The following is a 20,028-nucleotide window of genomic DNA, read 5'->3' on the forward strand; positions in this document are numbered from 1 at the left end:
AGTTTTGAATTATTGATTATAATGTTATATATCCCTTTATCTACGAACGTGGCCAACCAACCAAACGGGCTCGTACAGCAAAAACAGACGACAAAGAGACGACTACTGCCGCCTACGCCGCCGCTGGGCTGGCAGACGGCGAAAAGAATGCGTGACACGGGGTCACATTAGGGCAGCGCAGTTTCCCACGTTAGGTTGCCGGCGGCCCGCGCAGCTACTGCCCGTTTCCGCCGCTGGCCTGAATGAGATAAATAAACATGACGCTAATTTTGGACTCCATTTCTGTGGGTAGTAAAAAGTTTACTCCCTTGTACTCCTAAATACCTTCCTTATACATAAGGGAGTAAATAAAATACAATTTATACGGAGTAAATAAAGCCATCTTTTGGGTGCACGTTAGATTTACTCTATTTGGGTGTTTTTTGTTAACAGTGTATATGGTTCTTGCGGTGGAAATGCGGGAAATCCGTCGCAAAACAAGCAGAACTTTCAGAGGAGACTGTGCATCAAGTTCTTCGAGGAGACTGGCACTACTAATAGGCCCAGTCTAATAGGGTACAAGTTGCAAGTAGCTCCTACTCGACAGGGCGCTCCAGGAGCGAAAGATTTTTTTGTTTCCCCTACTTTGATTACTCTCGTCTGATGCTTCGTTCCTTATCGCCGGTCTAGAGGTGGGGCGCGTGCAGACGGGAGCTTCTGCAGCTCCCTTATCACTAAGGGCAAATAGCATTATTACAGACATGAAATGTCACTCCTGAATGATTCGTTCAGCTGCTGCTTCTGTCCGCGGCAGGCTCAAGCATTCCTCGCCATTGACACTATGGTTGATTGAGACCACTGCTGTTATAAAAATGTCCCTCCAAAAAAAAAATTCCTGCAACTGCGTCTGTCTCATCTCAGGCTAAAGCATTCCTCGATGTCGATATAATTGTCGATTCATAATGACTCGTAATGAACACTGAATGCCACTCCAATACTCGCAGCTGCTTCTGTCTGACGTCAGGTTCAAAGCGTTTCCTGCTCGACATTTTGGTCGACTGAGACTGCTGCTGATATAAAATGTCCGCCCCCCCCCCCCCCCCCCCCCCCCCCAAAAGAAGGATAGTCTGGTTTAAGAATGGCTTGAACCTAGTTTATACGAGCGAAAGCTCTGTTAAGCATGATTAGCCTGGCGCCTGAGGCAAAGAGTTGACGCGCTCGGACCGGTGCGTGATTCATCCATGGCGAGACTGAGCGACCAGCGCCGGCGAAGCAGCCGTTAATCCCCCCAGCAAACCAAAAACCTCTCAGAGACGTCTCGCTAGACGTCTCTGAGAGGTTTTTGGTTTGCTGGGCCCGTTAGTGACGTGGTACCGCAGCGTCGAGTCTCCGAGCGAGCGCAGCTGCGACGCCTCTCCGCAGCGGGCCATGTGGCGTGACGTCAAAGGACGCACCTCCGCTCTGCCGGCAAACGCGCGCCTCATTTGGTCTTGGAAGTTTGCACCGAGGAGTAGGGCTTTCGCTCTAAAAATCGGGCGGTTGCTTCTAACCCCAGGTTCAAGCGTTCCTCGCTCTCGATACCCATATGTCGGTTCATAACGATATGGACTCGTAACTGTTTGGCAGCGGTGCGCATTAATGCAAACCTGACTTTTCCTGTGCTTTCTGCAGCTCCTGGCCCGTGCGGTTCCATTAGTCGGCGACTTCGGCACAAGCGGAATTTCGCGCTTTAAAATAGCCTTGTCGCCAATATCTGCAAACATCGGCACTCGCAAACCAGTAAGAAATACATCACGTGCTTCACATCGCATCAGCGGCCAGCTATAGAAGAGCGACGAACACAGCCCCGACCTTTCAGCTTGGGAGCGGTGCGCGTGGTTTTACTGTACTTTCTGCAGGTGAGGACCAATTTTATTGCATTAATCATAAGAAATTGCACCCACACTGCTGCCAAAGACTGCAGCATGAGTTGCTGATTTTGATGTGCTTGGATTCTGAGTTTCGACTTAGTCTGTGCGTTTCGAAAACTGTTCTGCAGCCTACTCAGTGTTCCTTTCGTTAGCTGCTAGCAATGAGCAAAGAAGTGAAAGATTCGATACAAACCGTTGACAATTTCAAACGCGAGATAAGGGCTGACATTTGAAAGGCAATGTGAAGCAATGCAGCGCTTCACACTTTTGAAGAAGACAAAATTTGAAAGACAGTTTGAAGCAGTACAGCGAAAGCTTACTGAAACGAATAAAGAATTTTATTTAAAAAAAAAGGTCTGCCCGAGGAGGGTGATGCAGTAGACATAGTAATGAGGATTGGAAATATGGTGAATGAGCCAATTGCAGACTCTGATATTGATGTGTGCTACGCGTCAGTACCTTCCAAGTCCGATGAGATAATTGTCCGTTTTGTACCGCGCATAAAACGAGAAAAGCTCCTGCAGAAAAGTAAGAAGCAAAGAACTGAAACTAAAGATCTTGACTGTGGTGGCCACATCACACCTGCATACAATAGACATGACCGTGACTAGCTGAAACAAAAACTAAGCCGCCGCGATGGCTCAGTGGTTATGGCGCTCGGCTGCTGAACCTAAAGACGCGTCTTCGATTCCGCCCGCGGCGGCAAAATTTCCATGGAGGCGAAATTCTAAAGGCCCGTGTACTTACTGTGTGATGTCAGCGCACGTTAAAGAGATCCCCAGGTGGTCGAAATTTCCGGAGCCCTTCTCTACGGTGTCCCTTATAGCCTGAGTTGCTTTGGGATGCTAAACCCCCCATAAACCAGACCTGAACAAAAACTTCTTGGGGCAGCCATTGCTCAAAAGAAAAGATTAGGGCGGAAGTTTGTGTAGTTCACTTGTGGCCAAATTCTTGCTAGGAAAGACGAAGAACATCAGAATCTCAAACATCGCAGATATTGTTGAAATTGGAGGCTAGGTAATATTGTTAAGATTGGAAGATAATATGACCCACATTTTTGTGTACTTCCGAAGCTTCTACAATGGAAAGGCAGGAAAATTGCTGTTCCTATCACGACTTCCCCACATACTACACATAAAGTAGAGGAATAAAGATGAACTGGTAACAACCATGCACCTGAATATGAGGAGTGTTAAAAACAAAATAGATGACTTAGAAATGTACCTCGATTCTTTTGCCGTAAAATTTGACGATAGTCCTTACTGAGGCTTGGATGACGAGGAACAATATGACTCCGTATTCATCAAGGGTTTTAAGAGCGTAACCATTGAGCAGAGAAAGCAGAAGATTTCGGTGGCATAGCCATTTACTGTAATAGTAGTTACCCATATGTAATTTCAAGATCACCTAACAAAGCTGAATGGAAACAGTGAACGCTGTTATGTTTGGTATCCATGAACTGGGCGGCGTAGACATAGCATCGAAGGAAAGTATATTCCTGCTACTTGGCAGGCTGCAAGCGGGTAAAAACTGAGCTCGATGGGTACGCGCAGGCGGTCTTTTGAAGCCAGCACTGGCTATCAGATGAGCTATAGCCGAATAGTGCGTAAACGCATATTAGTGAGTACCCGATAGCAACACGAGTACGTTGTTTCGCCTGTGGAGGTCGACAAAAGCCTAAGGAGGTCTCCCAGGAGGCGACTGCGGCCCCGTTTATTTGAGGGCTGCCCGAGAGGAGATAGCGGCAGAGCGGCGGCGGCAGCGTCCGGCCCGAGGCCGAGGTCTCCAGCGTTGTTGTTGTTGTTGGTTGGTTGGTTGGCCTCAAGTAGAATGGCACATACCCACTACGGGGGAGTGGCCAAGACACAGGCGGTGAACTGTTGGAATGATTAGGAGCTTTAGAGGAAAAGGAGAATCTCTTTAGCTCCAGCAACTTCGTCCTCTTCGGCATGTTGTCAGTGTCGGCCGCGCGGGTCGCTACAGGGCTCCCCCTTTAGACGGTTAGTCGGTATGTGTTAGGAGTCCTGCAGGGTGTCCGGGATCCGAAGGCATGGCTCAGGCGGGCGACCCTGGCTGAGGCATAGCGGCCGAACTTGCGGTGGGTGTCGAGGGACGCGTAATGACAGGTGAGGGATGCGGGTCAGCCTGCTAAGTGGACCCCCAGTGCCGGTGGTGCTGGTGCGGCAGCTGACGGGCATCGCATGAGGTGCGGCGCAGCAGAGATGCCTAGGTGGGCCGGGGGTCCCAAGAGCAGCGCAACTGCTGCCGGTCCAATCTGACTGACCGTTACCCAGGCAGGCTACGGGAAGTACAGCGATAACGTGACGGGCGGCAGCACGAGTGGCGCCCTTGCCACAGGCGCCGAGCCGGTCATGCAGGAGAACGCCGGTGAGATAGCGGTAATCGGAGGCGGCCTCGGCACCACAACGGCAACCAGGGGCACATACGTCCGCGAGCCTGGACAGCTATAGGGAGCTTGTGCCAGGCGGCGGGCGGCTGATGAAGCGGCAGTGTGTTTGGAACTTGAAGCTTCTGTGTACTAGGCACGTGCGTCTAATGGTGGTCGAGCCAGCGGTGGCAGGCTGCTTTGAACATTCCAGCACTGGTGGGGAGCAAGAAGGGCCCACAGCAGTGGCCTGGTTTGGCTTGGCGACAGGCGCTGGCTCCGATACGGGGTCCTGTTCAGCCAGTAGCAGAAGCAGGAGGTGAGGCGAAGCTCGTGCTGATCCCACCTGGTGGGGTGTAGAGAAAGACGGCCGAGCCGGAGACACTGGGCAGGAGTGGCGGCGAGGGGCTGCTAAGATGGGCCGGGTTCTGATGAAGGCTGCGCGGGCGCGAGCTAGGCCGGTGCAGGGTCAGAGGCTGGCAGCGGCGAAAGCGGGTCCGCTGCGTCGTAGAGTGGCAGCGGCACACAGTAGGCGCCGAAGCCCGCCAAGACGGCCGCACGCAGCTCATCGTATGGTCGGCAGCCCAAGCCAGAGCAGGCGAGTCGGCGCAGAAGGGAGGCGGGAGGATATCGCAGAGGACTGCGTGTTTAACGGGCTGGATAGTGATGCCGTCATGTACAGCGCAGCCTCAACTCAGCGAACTGCTCGCCAATGCCCTGAGTCCGGAACGCTGGAAGCGGCGGGTCGAAGCCTGGGTCCTGTCCGTACGCCATCCTGGAACGCTGCTGGTGAAGAACGGGCGGTTCGCAGGGTCACCACGATGTGGACGTCGCCCAGGAGGCGACCGCGGCCACGTTTATTTGAGGGCTGTCTGAGAGGAGATAGCGGCAGAACGGCGGTGGCAGTGTCCGGCCGAGGCCGAGGTCGTTTGTTGCTTGGTTGGCCTCAAACAAAATGGCACATACCCACAAAGCTGGAGTGGCTAAGAGACAGGTGGTGAACTGCTGGAAAGAGGAGCGTTTATGTAGGAAAAGTAGTAGTAATAAGGTGACAGATTGGACGACGCAAGGACCGGGGACCTGTTACTGTTAACTGGGAGATTGAAGTCGGGTCCGGACGATGGCTTTATGTGCAAATTCGACATCGGTACCGTGAGGCACAACAAATAGGCTTGTAGCGACCCACGCGGCCGATAGTGACAACATGCCGAAGAGGACGAAATTGCTGGCATAGGCTAGAGAGAACGCTCGGGAGGCCGAGCTGCTAGTCACTAACGAACGTCACGCTGAAGCATTCTTCACTCATGATACCGATGTCGACGCATAATAATGCTGTGAAAATGACCACTGCGTGCCACTACTCCTAAATCCAGCTGCTGCTATCTCAAGCCAGGCTCAAGACATTCCTCGCTCACGATACCGACGTCGATTCTAACGGTATGGAATCAATACAGAGCGTCGCTCACATGCAGCTGCTACTGTCTCACGCAAGGCTCAAGCATTCCTCGCTTACGATTCCGATGTAGATTCTAATGGTATGGAATGAGCGCACTGAGTGCTGCTCCTAAATTCAGCTGCTGCTGTATCACGTCAGCTAAAGACATTCCTCGCTCACAATACCGATGTCGATTCTAATGGTACGGAATCACCACAGTGTCGCTCTTATGCAGCTGCTACTGTCTCACGCCAGACTCAAGCATTCCTCGCTCACGATTCCAATGTAGATTCTAATGGTATGGAATCACCACAGAGTGTCGCTCATATGCAGCTGCTACTGTCTCACGCCAGGCTCAAGCATTCCTCGCTCACGATACCGATGTAGATTCTAATGGTATGTAATCACCATAGAGTGTCGCTCATATGCTGCTGCTACTGTCTCACGCCAGGCTCAAGCATTCCTCGCTCACGATACCGATGTCGATTCCAAAGGTATGGAATCACCATAGAGTGTCGCTCATATGCCGCTGCCACTGTCTCACGCAAGGCTCAAGCACTCCTCGCTCACGATACCGATGTAGATTCTAATGGTATGGAATCACCACAGAGTGCCGCTCATATGCAGCTGCTACTGTCTCACGCCAGGCTCAAGCACTCCTCGCTCACGATACCGATGTAGATTCTAATGGTATGTAATCACCACACAGTGTCGCTCATATGCAGCTGCTACTGTCTCACGCGAGGCTCAAGCACTCCTCGCTCAAGATTCCAATGTAGATTCTAATGGTTTGTAATCACCACAGAGTGTCGCTCATATGCAGCTGCTACTGTCTCACGCCAGCCTCAAGTATTCCTCGCTCACGATACCGATGTCGATTCCAAAGGTATGGAATCACCATAGTGTGTCGCTCATATGCAGCTGCTACTGTGTCACGCCAGGCTCAAGCACTCCTCGCTCACGATACCGGTGTAGATTCTAATGGTATGTAATCACCACAGAGGGCCGCTCATATGCAGCTGCTACTGTCTCACGCCAGGCTCAAGCACTCCTCGCTCACGATACCGATGTAGATTCTAATGGTATGGACTCACCATAGAGTGTCGCTCATATGCAGCTGCTACTGTCTCACGCCAGGCTCAAGCACTCCTCGCTCACGATTCCAATGTAGATTTCTAATGGTATGGAATCACCATAGTGTCGCTCATATGCAGCTGCTACTGTCTCACGCCAGGCTCAAGCACACGTCGCTCACGATACCGATGTAGATTCTAATGGTATGTAATCACCACAGAGTGTCGCTCATATGCAGCTGCTACTGTCTCACGCCAGGCTCAAGCACTCCTCGCCCACGATACCGATGTAGATTCTAATTGTATGTAATCACCATAGAGTGCCGCTCATATGCAGCTGCTACTGTCTCACGCCAGGCTCAAGCACAGCTCGCTCACGATTCCAATGTAGATTCTAAAGGTATGGAATCACCACAGAGTCGCTCATATGCAGCTGCTACTGTTTCACGCCAGGCTCAAGCATTCCTCGCTCACGATACCAATGTAGTTTCTAATGGTATGTAATCACCACAGAGGGCCGCTCATATGCAGCTGCTACTGTCTCACGCCAGGCTCAAGCACTCCTCGCTCACGATACCAATGTATATTCTAATGGTATGTAATCACCACAGAGGGCCGCTCATATGCAGCTGCTACTGTCTCACGCCAGGCTCAAGCACTCCTCGCTCACGATTCCAATGTAGATTCTAATGGTATGGAATCACCACAGAGTGTCGCTCATATGCAGCTGCTACTGTTTCACGCCAGGCTCAAGCATTCCTCGCTCACGATAACAATGTAGATTCTAATGGTATGTAATCACCACAGAGGGCCGCTCATATGCAGCTGCTACTGTCTCACGCCAGGCTCAAGCACTCCTCGCTCACGCTACCAATGTAGATTCTAATGGTATGTAATCACCACAGAGTGTCGCTCATATGCAGCTGCTACTGTCTCACGCCAGGCTCAAGCACTCCTCGCTCACGATACCGATGTAGATTCTAATGGTAGGGAATCGCCATAAGGTGTCGCTTATATGCAGCTGCTGCTGTCTCACGCCAGGCTCAAGTATTCCTCGCTCACGATGCCGACGTCGACTCCAAAGGTATGGAATCACCATAGAATGTCGCTCATATGCAGCTGCTACTGTCTCACGCCAGGCTCAAGCACTCCTCGCTCACGATACCGATGTAGATTCTAATGGTATTTAATCACCACAGAGTGTCGCTCATATGCAGCTGCTACTGTCTCACGCCAGGCTCAAGCACTCCTCGCTCACGATACCGATGTAGATTCTAATGGTGGAATCACCATAGACTGTCGCTCATAAGCAGCTGCTACTGTCTCACGCCAGGCTCAAGGATTCCTCGCTCACGATACCGATGTCGATTCCAAAGGTATGGAATCACCATAGAGTGCCACTCATATATGCAACTGCCGCTGTCTACCGTCAGGCTCAAGCATTCCTCGCTCACAATAGTGATGTCGATTCTTAATGGTATTTAATGAACCTTAATTAAGCGCCACTCATAAATTCAACTGCGACTGTCTACCGTCAGGCTCAAGCATTCCTCGCTCACGATAGTGATGTCGATTCATAATGGTATTTAATGAACCTTAAGTGCCACTCATAAATTCAACTGCCACTGTCCACCGTCAGGCTCAAGCATTCCTCGCTCACGATAGGGATGTCGATTCATAATGGTATTGAATGAACCTTAAGTGCCACTCATAAATTCAACTGCCACTTTCTACCGTCAGGCTCAAGCATTCCCCGCTCACGAAAGCGATGTCGATTCATAATGGTATTTAATGAACCTTAAGTGCCACTCATAAATTCAACTGCCACTGTCTACCGTCAGGCTCAAGCATTCCTCGCTCACGATAGTGATGTCGATTCATAATGGTATATAATGAACCTTAAGTGCCACTCATAAATTCAACTGCGACTGTCTACGGTCAGGCTCAAGCATTCCTCGCTCACGATAGTGATGTCGATTCATAATGGTATTTAATGAACCTTAAGTGCCACTCATAAATTCAACTGCGACTGTCTACCGTCAGGCTCAAGCATTCCTCGCTCACGACAGCGATGCCGATTCATAATAGTATGGAATGAACCTTAAGTGCCACTCATAAATTCAACTGCCACTGCCTACCGTCAGGCTCAAGCATTCCTCGCTCACGACAGCGATGTCGATTCATAATAGTATGGAATGAACCTTAAGTGCCACTCATAAATTCAACTGCGACTGTCTACCGTCAGGCTCAAGCATTCCTCGCTCACGACAGCGATGTCGATTCATAATAGTATGGAATGAACCTTAAGTACCACTCATAACTTCAACTGCGACTGTCTACCGTCAGGCTCAAGCATTCCTCGCTCACGACAGCGATGTCGATTCATAATAGTATGGAATGAACCTTAAGTGCCACTCACTCATCAATTCAACTGCGACTGTCTACCGTTAGGCTCAAGCATTCCTCGCTCACGACAGCGATGTCGATTCATAATAGTATGGAATGAACCTTAAGTGCCACTCATAAATTCAACTGCGACTGTCTACCGTCAGGCTCAAGCATTCCTCGCTCACGACTGCGATGTCGATTCATAATAGTATGGAATGAACCTTAAGTGCTTCTTTGGAGGAGAAATTCTAGAGGCCCGTGTACTGTGCGATGTCAGTGCACGTTAAAGAACCCCAGGTGGTCGAAATTTCCGGAGCCCTCCACTACGGCGTCTCTCATAGCCTTAGTCACTTTGGGACGTTAAACCCCACAAAAACCAAACCAAAAACCTTAAGTGCCACTCATAAATTCAACTGTTACTGTCTCACGCCAGGCTCAAGCATTCTTCGCTCACGATAGTGATTTCGATTCATAATGGTATTTAATGAACCTTATGTGCCACTCATAAATTCAACTGCCACTGTCTACCGTCAGGCTCAACCATTCCTCGCTCACGATAGTGATGTCGATTCATAACGGTAAGGAATGAACCTTAAGTGCCACTCATAAATTCAACTGCCACTGTCTACCGTCAGGCTCAAGCATTCCTGCCTCACGATAGTGATGTCGATTCATAATGGTATTGAATGAACCTTAAGTGCCGCTCATAAATTCAACTGCCACTGTCTACCGTCAGGCTCAAGCATTCCTCGCTCACGACAACGATGTCGATTCATAATGGTATGGAATGAACCTTTAGTGCCACTCATAAATTCAACTGCGACTCTCTACCCTCAGGCTCAAGCATTCCTCGCTCACGATAGTGATGTCGATTCATAATGGTATTTAATGAACCTGAAGTGCCACTCATAAATTCAACTGCCTCTGTCTACCATCAGGCTCAAGCATTCGTCGCTCACGATAGTGATGTCGATTCATAATGGTATGGAATGAACCTTAAGTGCCACTCATAAATTCAACTGCCACTGTCTACCGTCAGGCTCAAGCATTCCTCGCTCACGATAGTGATGTCGATTCATAATGGTATTTAATGAACCTTAAGTGCCACTCATAAATTCAACTACCACTGTCTACCGTCAGGCTCAAGCATTCCTCGCTCACGATAGCGATGTCGATTCATAATTGTATGAAATGAACCTTAAGTGCCACTCATAAATTCAACTGCCACTGTCTACCGTCAGGCTCAAGCATTCCTCGCTCACGATAGCGATGTCGATTCATAATTGTATGAAATGAACCTTAAGTGCCACTCATAAATTCAACTGCCACTGTCTACCGTCAGGCTCAAGCATTCCTCGCTCACGATAGCGATGTCGATTCATAATTGTATGAAATGAACCTTAAGTGCCACTCATAAATTCAACTGCCACTGTCTACCGTCAGGCTCAATTATTCCTCGCTCACGATAGCGATGTCGATTCATAATTGTATGAAATGAAGCTTAAGTGCCACTCATAAATTCAACTGCCACTGTCTACCGTCAGGCTCAATTATTCCTCGCTCACGATAGTGATGTCTATTCAGAATGGTATTTAATGAACCTTAAGTGCCACTCATAAATTCAACTGCCACTGTCTACCGTCAGGCTCAATCAAGCATTCCTCGCTCACGAAAGCGATGTCGATTCATAATGGTATGGAATGAACCTTAAGTGCCACTCATAAATTCAACTGCGACTGTCTACTGTCAGGCTCAAGCATTCCTCGCTCACTATAGTGATGTCGATTCATAATGGTATTTAATGAACCTTAAGTGCCACTCATAAATTCAACTGCCACTGTCTACAGTCAGGCTCAAGCATTCCTCGCTCACGATAGCGATGTCGATTCATAATTGTATGAAATCAACCTTAAGTGCCACTCATAAATTCAACTGCCACTGTCTACCATCAGGCTCAAGCATTCCTCGTTCACGACAGCGATGCCGATTCATAATAGTATGGAATGAACCTTAAGTGCCACTCATAAATTCAACTGCGACTGTCTACCGTCAGGCTCAAGGATTCCTCGCTCACGACAGCGATGTCGATTCATAATAGTATGGAATGAACCTTAATTGCCAGTCATAAATTCAACTGCGACTGTCTGCCGTCAGGCTCAACCATTCCTCGCTCACGACAGCGATGTCGATTCATAATTGTATGAAATGAACCTTAAGTGCCACTCAAAAATTCAACTGCCACTGTCTACCGTCAGGCTCAAGCATTCCTCGCTCACGATAGCGATGTCGATTCATAATTGTATGAAATCAACCTTAAGTGCCACTCATAAATGCATCTGCCACTGTCTACCGTCAGGCTCAAGCATTCCTCGCTCACGATAGCGATGTCAATTCATAACTGTATGAAATGAACCTTAAGTGCCACTCATAAATTCAACTGCCACTGTCTACCGTCAGGCTCAAGCATTCCTCGCTCACGATAGTGATGTCGATTCATAATGGTATTTAATGAACCTTAAGTGCCACTCATAAATTCAACTGCCACTGTCTACCGTCAGGCTCAAGCATTCCTCGCTCACGATAGTGATGTCGATTCATAACAGTATGGAATGAACCTTAAGTGCCACTCATAAATTAAACTGCCACTGTCTACCGTCAGGCTCAAGCATTCCTGCCTCACGATAGTGATGTCGATTCATAATGGTATTGAATGAACCTTAAGTGCCGCTCATAAATTCAACTGCCACTGTCTACCGTCAGGCTCAAGCATTCCTCGCTCACGACAACGATGTCGATTCATAATGGTATGGAATGAACCTTTAGTGCCACTCATAAATTCAACTGCGACTCTCTACCCTCAGGCTCAAGCATTCCTCGCTCACGATAGTGATGTCGATTCATAATGGTATTTAATGAACCTGAAGTGCCACTCATAAATTCAACTGCCTCTGTCTACCATCAGGCTCAAGCATTCGTCGCTCACGATAGTGATGTCGATTCATAATGGTATGGAATGAACCTTAAGTGCCACTCATAAATTCAACTGCCACTGTCTACCGTCAGGCTCAAGCATTCCTCGCTCACGATAGTGATGTCGATTCATAATGGTATTTAATGAACCTTAAGTGCCACTCATAAATTCAACTACCACTGTCTACCGTCAGGCTCAAGCATTCCTCGCTCACAATAGTGATGTCGATTCATAATGGTATTTAATGAACCTTAAGTGCCACTCATAAATTCAACTGCCACTGTCTACCGTCAGGCTCAAGCATTCCTCGCTCACGATAGCGATGTCGATTCATAATGGTATTGAATGAACCTTAAGTGCCACTTATAAATTCAACTGCCACTGTCTACCGTCAGGCTCAAGCATTCCTGCCTCACGATAGTGATGTCGATTCATAATGGTATTGAATGAACCTTAAGTGCCGCTCATAAATTCAACTGCCACTGTCTACCGTCAGGCTCAAGCATTCCTCGCTCACGACAACGATGTCGATTCATAATGGTATGGAATGAACCTTTAGTGCCACTCATAAATTCAACTGCGACTCTCTACCCTCAGGCTCAAGCATTCCTCGCTCACGATAGTGATGTCGATTCATAATGGTATTTAATGAACCTGAAGTGCCACTCATAAATTCAACTGCCTCTGTCTACCATCAGGCTCAAGCATTCGTCGCTCACGATAGTGATGTCGATTCATAATGGTATGGAATGAACCTTAAGTGCCACTCATAAATTCAACTGCCACTGTCTACCGTCAGGCTCAAGCATTCCTCGCTCACGATAGTGATGTCGATTCATAATGGTATTTAATGAACCTTAAGTGCCACTCATAAATTCAACTACCACTGTCTACCGTCAGGCTCAAGCATTCCTCGCTCACAATAGTGATGTCGATTCATAATGGTATTTAATGAACCTTAAGTGCCACTCATAAATTCAACTGCCACTGTCTACCGTCAGGCTCAAGCATTCCTCGCTCACGATAGCGATGTCGATTCATAATTGTATGAAATGAACCTTAAGTGCCACTCATAAATTCAACTGCCACTGTCTACCGTCAGGCTCAAGCATTCCTCGCTCACGATAGCGATGTCGATTCATAATTGTATGAAATGAACCTTAAGTGCCACTCATAAATTCAACTGCCACTGTCTACCGTCAGGCTCAATTATTCCTCGCTCACGATAGCGATGTCGATTCATAATTGTATGAAATGAAGCTTAAGTGCCACTCATAAATTCAACTGCCACTGTCTACCGTCAGGCTCAATTATTCCTCGCTCACGATAGTGATGTCTATTCAGAATGGTATTTAATGAACCTTAAGTGCCACTCATAAATTCAACTGCCACTGTCTACCGTCAGGCTCAATCAAGCATTCCTCGCTCACGAAAGCGATGTCGATTCATAATGGTATGGAATGAACCTTAAGTGCCACTCATAAATTCAACTGCGACTGTCTACTGTCAGGCTCAAGCATTCCTCGCTCACTATAGTGATGTCGATTCATAATGGTATTTAATGAACCTTAAGTGCCACTCATAAATTCAACTGCCACTGTCTACAGTCAGGCTCAAGCATTCCTCGCTCACGATAGCGATGTCGATTCATAATTGTATGAAATCAACCTTAAGTGCCACTCATAAATTCAACTGCCACTGTCTACCATCAGGCTCAAGCATTCCTCGTTCACGACAGCGATGCCGATTCATAATAGTATGGAATGAACCTTAAGTGCCACTCATAAATTCAACTGCGACTGTCTACCGTCAGGCTCAAGGATTCCTCGCTCACGACAGCGATGTCGATTCATAATAGTATGGAATGAACCTTAATTGCCAGTCATAAATTCAACTGCGACTGTCTGCCGTCAGACTCAACCATTCCTCGCTCACGACAGCGATGTCGATTCATAATTGTATGAAATGAACCTTAAGTGCCACTCAAAAATTCAACTGCCACTGTCTACCGTCAGGCTCAAGCATTCCTCGCTCACGATAGCGATGTCGATTCATAATTGTATGAAATCAACCTTAAGTGCCACTCATAAATGCATCTGCCACTGTCTACCGTCAGGCTCAAGCATTCCTCGCTCACGATAGCGATGTCAATTCATAACTGTATGAAATGAACCTTAAGTGCCACTCATAAATTCAACTGCCACTGTCTACCGTCAGGCTCAAGCATTCCTCGCTCACGATAGTGATGTCGATTCATAATGGTATTTAATGAACCTTAAGTGCCACTCATAAATTCAACTGCCACTGTCTACCGTCAGGCTCAAGCATTCCTCGCTCACGATAGTGATGTCGATTCATAACAGTATGGAATGAACCTTAAGTGCCACTCATAAATTAAACTGCCACTGTCTACCGTCAGGCTCAAGCATTCCTCGCTCACGATAGCGATGTCGATTCATAATTGTATGAAATGAACCTTAAGTGCCACTCATAAATTCAACTGCCACTGTCTACCGTCAGGCTCAAGCATTCCTTGCTCACGATAGCGATGTCGATTCATAATTGTATGAAATGAACCTTAAGTGCCACTCATAAATTCAACTGCCACTGTCTACCGTCAGGCTCAAGCATTCCTCGCTGACGATAGCGATGTCGATTCATAATTGCATGAAATGAGCCTTAAGTGCCACTCATAAAGTCAACTGCCACTTTCTACCGTCAGGCTCAAGCATTCCTCGCTCACGATAGCGATGTCGATTCATAATTGTATGAAATGAACCTTAAGTGCCACTCATAAATTCAACTGCCACTGTCTACCGTCAGGCTCAAGCATTCCTCGCTCACGATAGTGATGTCGATTCATAATAGTATGGAATGAACTTTAAGTGCCACTCATAAATTCAACTGCCACTGTCTACCGACAGGCTCAAGCATTCCTCGCTCACGATAGTGTTGTCAATTCATAATGGTATTTAATGAACCTTAAGTGCCACCCATAAATTCAACTGCCACTGTCTACCGTCAGGCTCAAACATTCCTCGCTCACGATACCGATGTAGATTCTAATTGTATGTAATCACCATAGAGTGTCGCTCATATGCAGCTGCTACTGTCTCATGCCAGGCTCAAGCACTCCTCACTCACGATTCCAATGTAGATTCTAATGGTATGGAATCACCACAGAGTGTCGCTCATATGCAGCTGCTACTGTCTCACGCCAGGCTCAAGCATTCCTCGCTCACGATACCGATGTAGATTCTAATGGTATGTAATCACCACAGAGTGCCGCTCATATGCAGCTGCTACTGTCTCACGCCAGGCTCAAGCACTCCTCGCTCACGATACCAATATAGATTCTAATGGTATGTAATGACCACAGAGTGTCGCTCATATGCAGCTGCTACTGTCTCACGCCAGGCTCAAGCAATCCTCGCTCACGATACCGATGTAGATTCTAATGGTGGTGGAATCACCATAAGGTGTCGCTCATATGTAGCTGCTACTGTCTCACGCCAGGCTCAAGCACTCCTCGCTCACGATTCCAATCTAGGTTCTAATGGTATGGAATCACCACAGAGTGTTGCTCATATGCAGCATCTACGGTCTCACGCCAGGCTCAAGCACTCCTCGCTCACGATTCCAAAGTAGATTCTAATGGTGTGGAATCACCATAGCGTGTCGCTCATATGCAGCTGATACTGTCTCACGCCAGGCTCAAGCACTCCTCGCTCACGATTCCAATGTATATTCTAATGGTATGGAATCACCACAGAGTGTCGGTCATATGCAGCTGCTACTTTCTCACGCCAGGCTCTAGCACTCCTCGCTCACGATTCCAATGTAGCTTCTAATGGTATGGAATCACCACAGAGTCCCACTCAAATATGCAACTGCCGCTGTCTACCGTCAGACTCAAGCATTCCTCGCACACAATAGTGATGTCGATTCATAATGGTATTAAATGAACCTTGAGTGCCACTCATAAATGCAATTGCCACTGTCTTCCGTCAGACTCACGCATTCCTCGCTCACGATAGTGACGTCGATTCATAATGGTATGGGATGAACCTTATGTGCCACTCATAAATTCAACTGCCACTCTCTTCCGTCAGGCTCAAGCATTCCTCGCTCACGATAGCGATGCTGATTCATAATGGTATGAAATGAGCCTTAAGTGCCACTCAAATAATGCAGCTGCCACAGACTTCGGTCAGGCTCAAGCATTCCTCGCTCACGATAGATATGTCGATTGATAACGGTATGGAATGAACCTTAAGTGTATGGGGTCACTCGCGTGCAGCCGGCCGGAAAGGCGCGCTTCCGTGCCAGCTATGCGCGGGCGTTCTCGTGTCCCCAACCCGTGGCGCAAAGTCACAGCCACGGCGGGTTCGGACGAAGTAGGCAACGAACAGAGTACGCTAGGAAACCGTTTATTTACCTAGCGCAAGGCAAAGCACACTGCGGAAGAATGTTCTATCCGATAATATATGGTTCAGCAGCTTACCAGGTCGTCGTCGACCGGCGTTGAATAATCCAGGGAGGCGCGGGCAGGAGACGGGGTCGGCGGGGCAATCGGGCAGTCACCACGGCGAGAGGGGAGACTAGACAGCCTTTGTTCCCGCGTGAGCTCTCCTTAAACCCCTATGACATTGCACCCCCCTTGAGCAACCGGTTGCAACCAAGAGGGGTCGTTCACCCCGTTCCTAAGACGCCAGAGCGTAGGCGTGACGTCACGTCCGAACTGAGAGTGAGGAGAGTTGCCGGGTGCCCTCCTCTCCCCATTCCCTGCGGCATGCGCTCTCGTCTCGTGACTCGGCGCGGGCAGGCGTGGGATATCTGTATATCCCACATCCTCCCCTCCTTAAGAAGCCTCCCGGACAGAGAAGCGGGCGCAACGTTACTTAATCTTCTCCGCCATCCAGGGATCGAAGTTCTTCGGCTCCCGCTGGTACACTTGTTGATGTCCGCGCCACGCCCGCACCGATCAGCTGGTCCGAAGGCTTGACCACCCGCGAGATGCCGACGTCGAAAGGTGGCTTGTTACCGGTCGCCGTCTTCCGAGTACGCGCGGCTGCGCCGCTCCGGTGAATATGGTCGACCGCCTCCTTGGCCCCGGCTTCGATTACTTGGAGGCCAGGTCTGTGGCTGCGTCGCTCTGAGAGACCAGGTCAGGTGGCTTCAGAGGCGAGGGCCGCGGCGCTTTCATGTTAGAGGCCGCGGTTGCGCCGCCCTGGCATACTTGATCAGCTGGCCAGGGCCCAGGGTTGAGGTGGTAATGAGGCCACGGCTGCTCTGACTTCGTTTTGCCAGCTTGCTCTTGGGTAGGCGGGTGCAGAGGCGTACAGTCGGTAGGCAGGCGGTTGGCTCCGATGCGGCGTGGCAGGTAGCAGGGGTGCCCAGGTGGCGGCAGGGTGGCGGCTTCAGGTCGCGGGCTCTGCGTAGCGGCGGGCCATGGGCGCGGCGCGTTGCCGAAGCTGGATGGTGGCTCTAGATGGTTCTAGTTGGTGGTAGTTGCGAACGATGTCGTTCTGATGCGCCCTGCTTCTTTTCCATCTGCGCTGAAAAGGTCAACACAGAAGTAACCAACTCCCGCAGCGCGTGCTACGTAGCTGTTCGGCCCTCACGAGAGTCATGAGGGCTAACGCAAGTAAGTCTCACGTAACATTGATCGGCATGAGCGGCCCGTACGTTCATGCATTTAACGAGACTGCTTGTCGGCCTGCGCCCTCGCTCTAGTCCGCGCAGGCAGATTTTATTTCTGCCTACGGCGCAAGTTATAGCGGGACGCGGAGTTCGCCGGCTGATCGCAGCGCTCGTTCTCCGACTGCGGCGCGGGTCGGGCTGTGTCCTGAACCCACTCATCTCGCTGCACGTAACGTTTCAGGTCGCATACGTGCACCGGTCCGCCTGTCGGTTTCGACCGCAAGTCCTCGAGCCTGTAAACGAGCGAGGAAAGCTTCTCTCGCACGCGAAGCGGCCCGATCCATTTCGGCGCCAACGAGGCCGCGAACTGTCTGCTAGCATCGCTCAGAACGTGTTGGCGCCGAAGCACCAGATCGCCCACTTCGTAGTGAACATCCCGGTGCGAGCGGTCGTACTGTGCTTTCTGCTGCGCCCTAGCGGTGCTCAGGTTTCGGCGAGCCTTGTGTAAGGCCTCCGTCATCTTAGCGCACAGCTGCGTCGCGTATTCAGCTCGTGCTGACGAAGCGACTGGCGTCTTCCTGCTGTCCGTTAGAACCCGGTCCATCGGATTTAGCAGCTCTCTACCCAGATTGAGAGAAGACGGTGCATACCCAGTCGAGCGGTTAACAGTCGAACGCAAAGCGAACGCGATCTCTGGCAGATAGGAGTCCCAATCTTTGTGCCTCTCAGAGTACGCGACAAGCATGTGCTTAATGTTGCGGTTGACTCGTTCCGTGGGGTTCGACTGAGCATGATAGGTGGTCGTTTTCTTGTGCTTAATGCCGAGTGCAGCGCACGAATCTACGAACACCTTCGCAGTGAAGTAGGACGCGTTGTCCGTTATCAGCTGCTCTGGGAAACCGAACCTGGTGAATACGTCCATCAGCTTCTCCATGATCACTCGTGCCGTCAGCTTTCTCAGGGGGAAAAGTTCAACCCACTTGCTGAAGTGATCCGTGACCACCAGCAGGAACTTGTTCCTACTCGGTGTCGTGGGATACGGTCCCATGATGTCACACGCCGCGATTTGCCAGGGAGTCTGGCTGTTAATCGGCTGCATGAGGCCGGGCGGTCGTCCACCCCGGGGCTTCACACTTTGGCACACATGACATGAGCGGGCGTAGCGTGTTACGTCCCTTTTCATGCCAAGCCAGGTAGCAAAGCGACACAACTTAACGTAAGTCTTGGGGCCGCTTGCATGCCCAGCGATGCACGAGTCATGAAAGTAACGTAACAGTGCCGCTCTCAACACCCGCGGTATCACCACCTTGAACGCCTCACTTGTGTCGTTCTCGGAGGGGATATACCTCAGCAGGACGCCGTCGGAATCCAGCAGATAAGAATCCAGCGCGCTCACAGCACTACCAGCTGTTTCCAAGCGCTCCGCACCGACAGCAACACCAGCTGTCCCCGTGTGCGCGGCGGCCCGGCCGCCCGGCTCCCTGAGCCCGTCGAACACTTTTCGACAAAATGAATCCATCTGCTGAGCTTCGAGCAGCTCCTTTCTGCTGAACGCGATCCCCACGGAACTCGCGTAGTCCACGTGGTTCACGCTCTCGCCTGGGGTCAACGGTCGGTCCGCGTCCCTTACATCGGCTACGGCTGGGGACAAACCCTCACTCTCTCTCCCTGTCGGGTGGTCGGTCGCGTGACCTTCCTCGCTCTGGACAGGCGCTCGCGAGAGTGCGTCAGCCACGGCGTTGTTCTTCCCTTTTCGGTAGCGTACGGTAAAGTCGTAACGCTGCAGCAACAGGGCCCAACGCGCCAGGCGGCCGCTCGGCTCGCTGAGTCGTCTCAGCCAGGTGAGCGCCATGTGATCCGTCTCGATCACAAATGCCACCCCGTCGACGTAGTAGTCGAACTTCCGCAGAGCAAAAACTATCGCGAGACATTCCTTCTCTGTCACCGAGTAGTTCCTCTCTGCCGGCGTCAGTGAGCGGCTCGCGAACGCTACCGGTCGGAGGACGCCTTCATGCTCCTGAAGCAACACATGCTCCTAAGCCCAGGTCGCTTGCGTCGGTTTGAATCACAAACTCCCTGTTTAGGTCGGGTAGCTGCAACTCAGCCGTGTCCGCGAGCACCTTAACGAGGTTGCGCAGTGCAGCCTCTTGCTCGGGACCCCAACTCCAGCGCTCTCCCTTCTTCAAAAGCTTTGTCAAAGGTGCCTGCAGCGCTGCGCAATCCGGGATGAACTGGCGATAAAA

General features: G+C 50.0%; 1 protein-coding gene and 1 long non-coding RNA gene across 14 annotated transcripts in view; one reads left to right on the forward strand and one right to left on the reverse strand.

The window, feature by feature from the left end:
- Positions 1–20,028, reverse strand: part of LOC149330852 (putative methyltransferase-like protein 25) — a 135,413-nt gene that overhangs the window by 61,600 nt on the left and 53,785 nt on the right. The gene's annotated exons all lie outside the window — the stretch shown is intronic.
- Positions 1–20,028, forward strand: part of LOC149330854 (uncharacterized) — an 83,366-nt gene that overhangs the window by 2,074 nt on the left and 61,264 nt on the right. The window contains exon 2 of the long non-coding RNA XR_016285738.1: positions 1,651–1,877. This is a non-coding gene — a long non-coding RNA (uncharacterized LOC149330854). The remainder of the gene's footprint in view (positions 1–1,650; positions 1,878–20,028) is intronic.

Source organism: Amblyomma mixtum, chromosome 9 (assembly GCF_055824585.1).
Source record: "Amblyomma mixtum isolate Tamu chromosome 9, ASM5582458v1, whole genome shotgun sequence".
In the NCBI taxonomy this organism is placed as follows: domain Eukaryota; kingdom Metazoa; phylum Arthropoda; class Arachnida; order Ixodida; family Ixodidae; genus Amblyomma; species Amblyomma mixtum.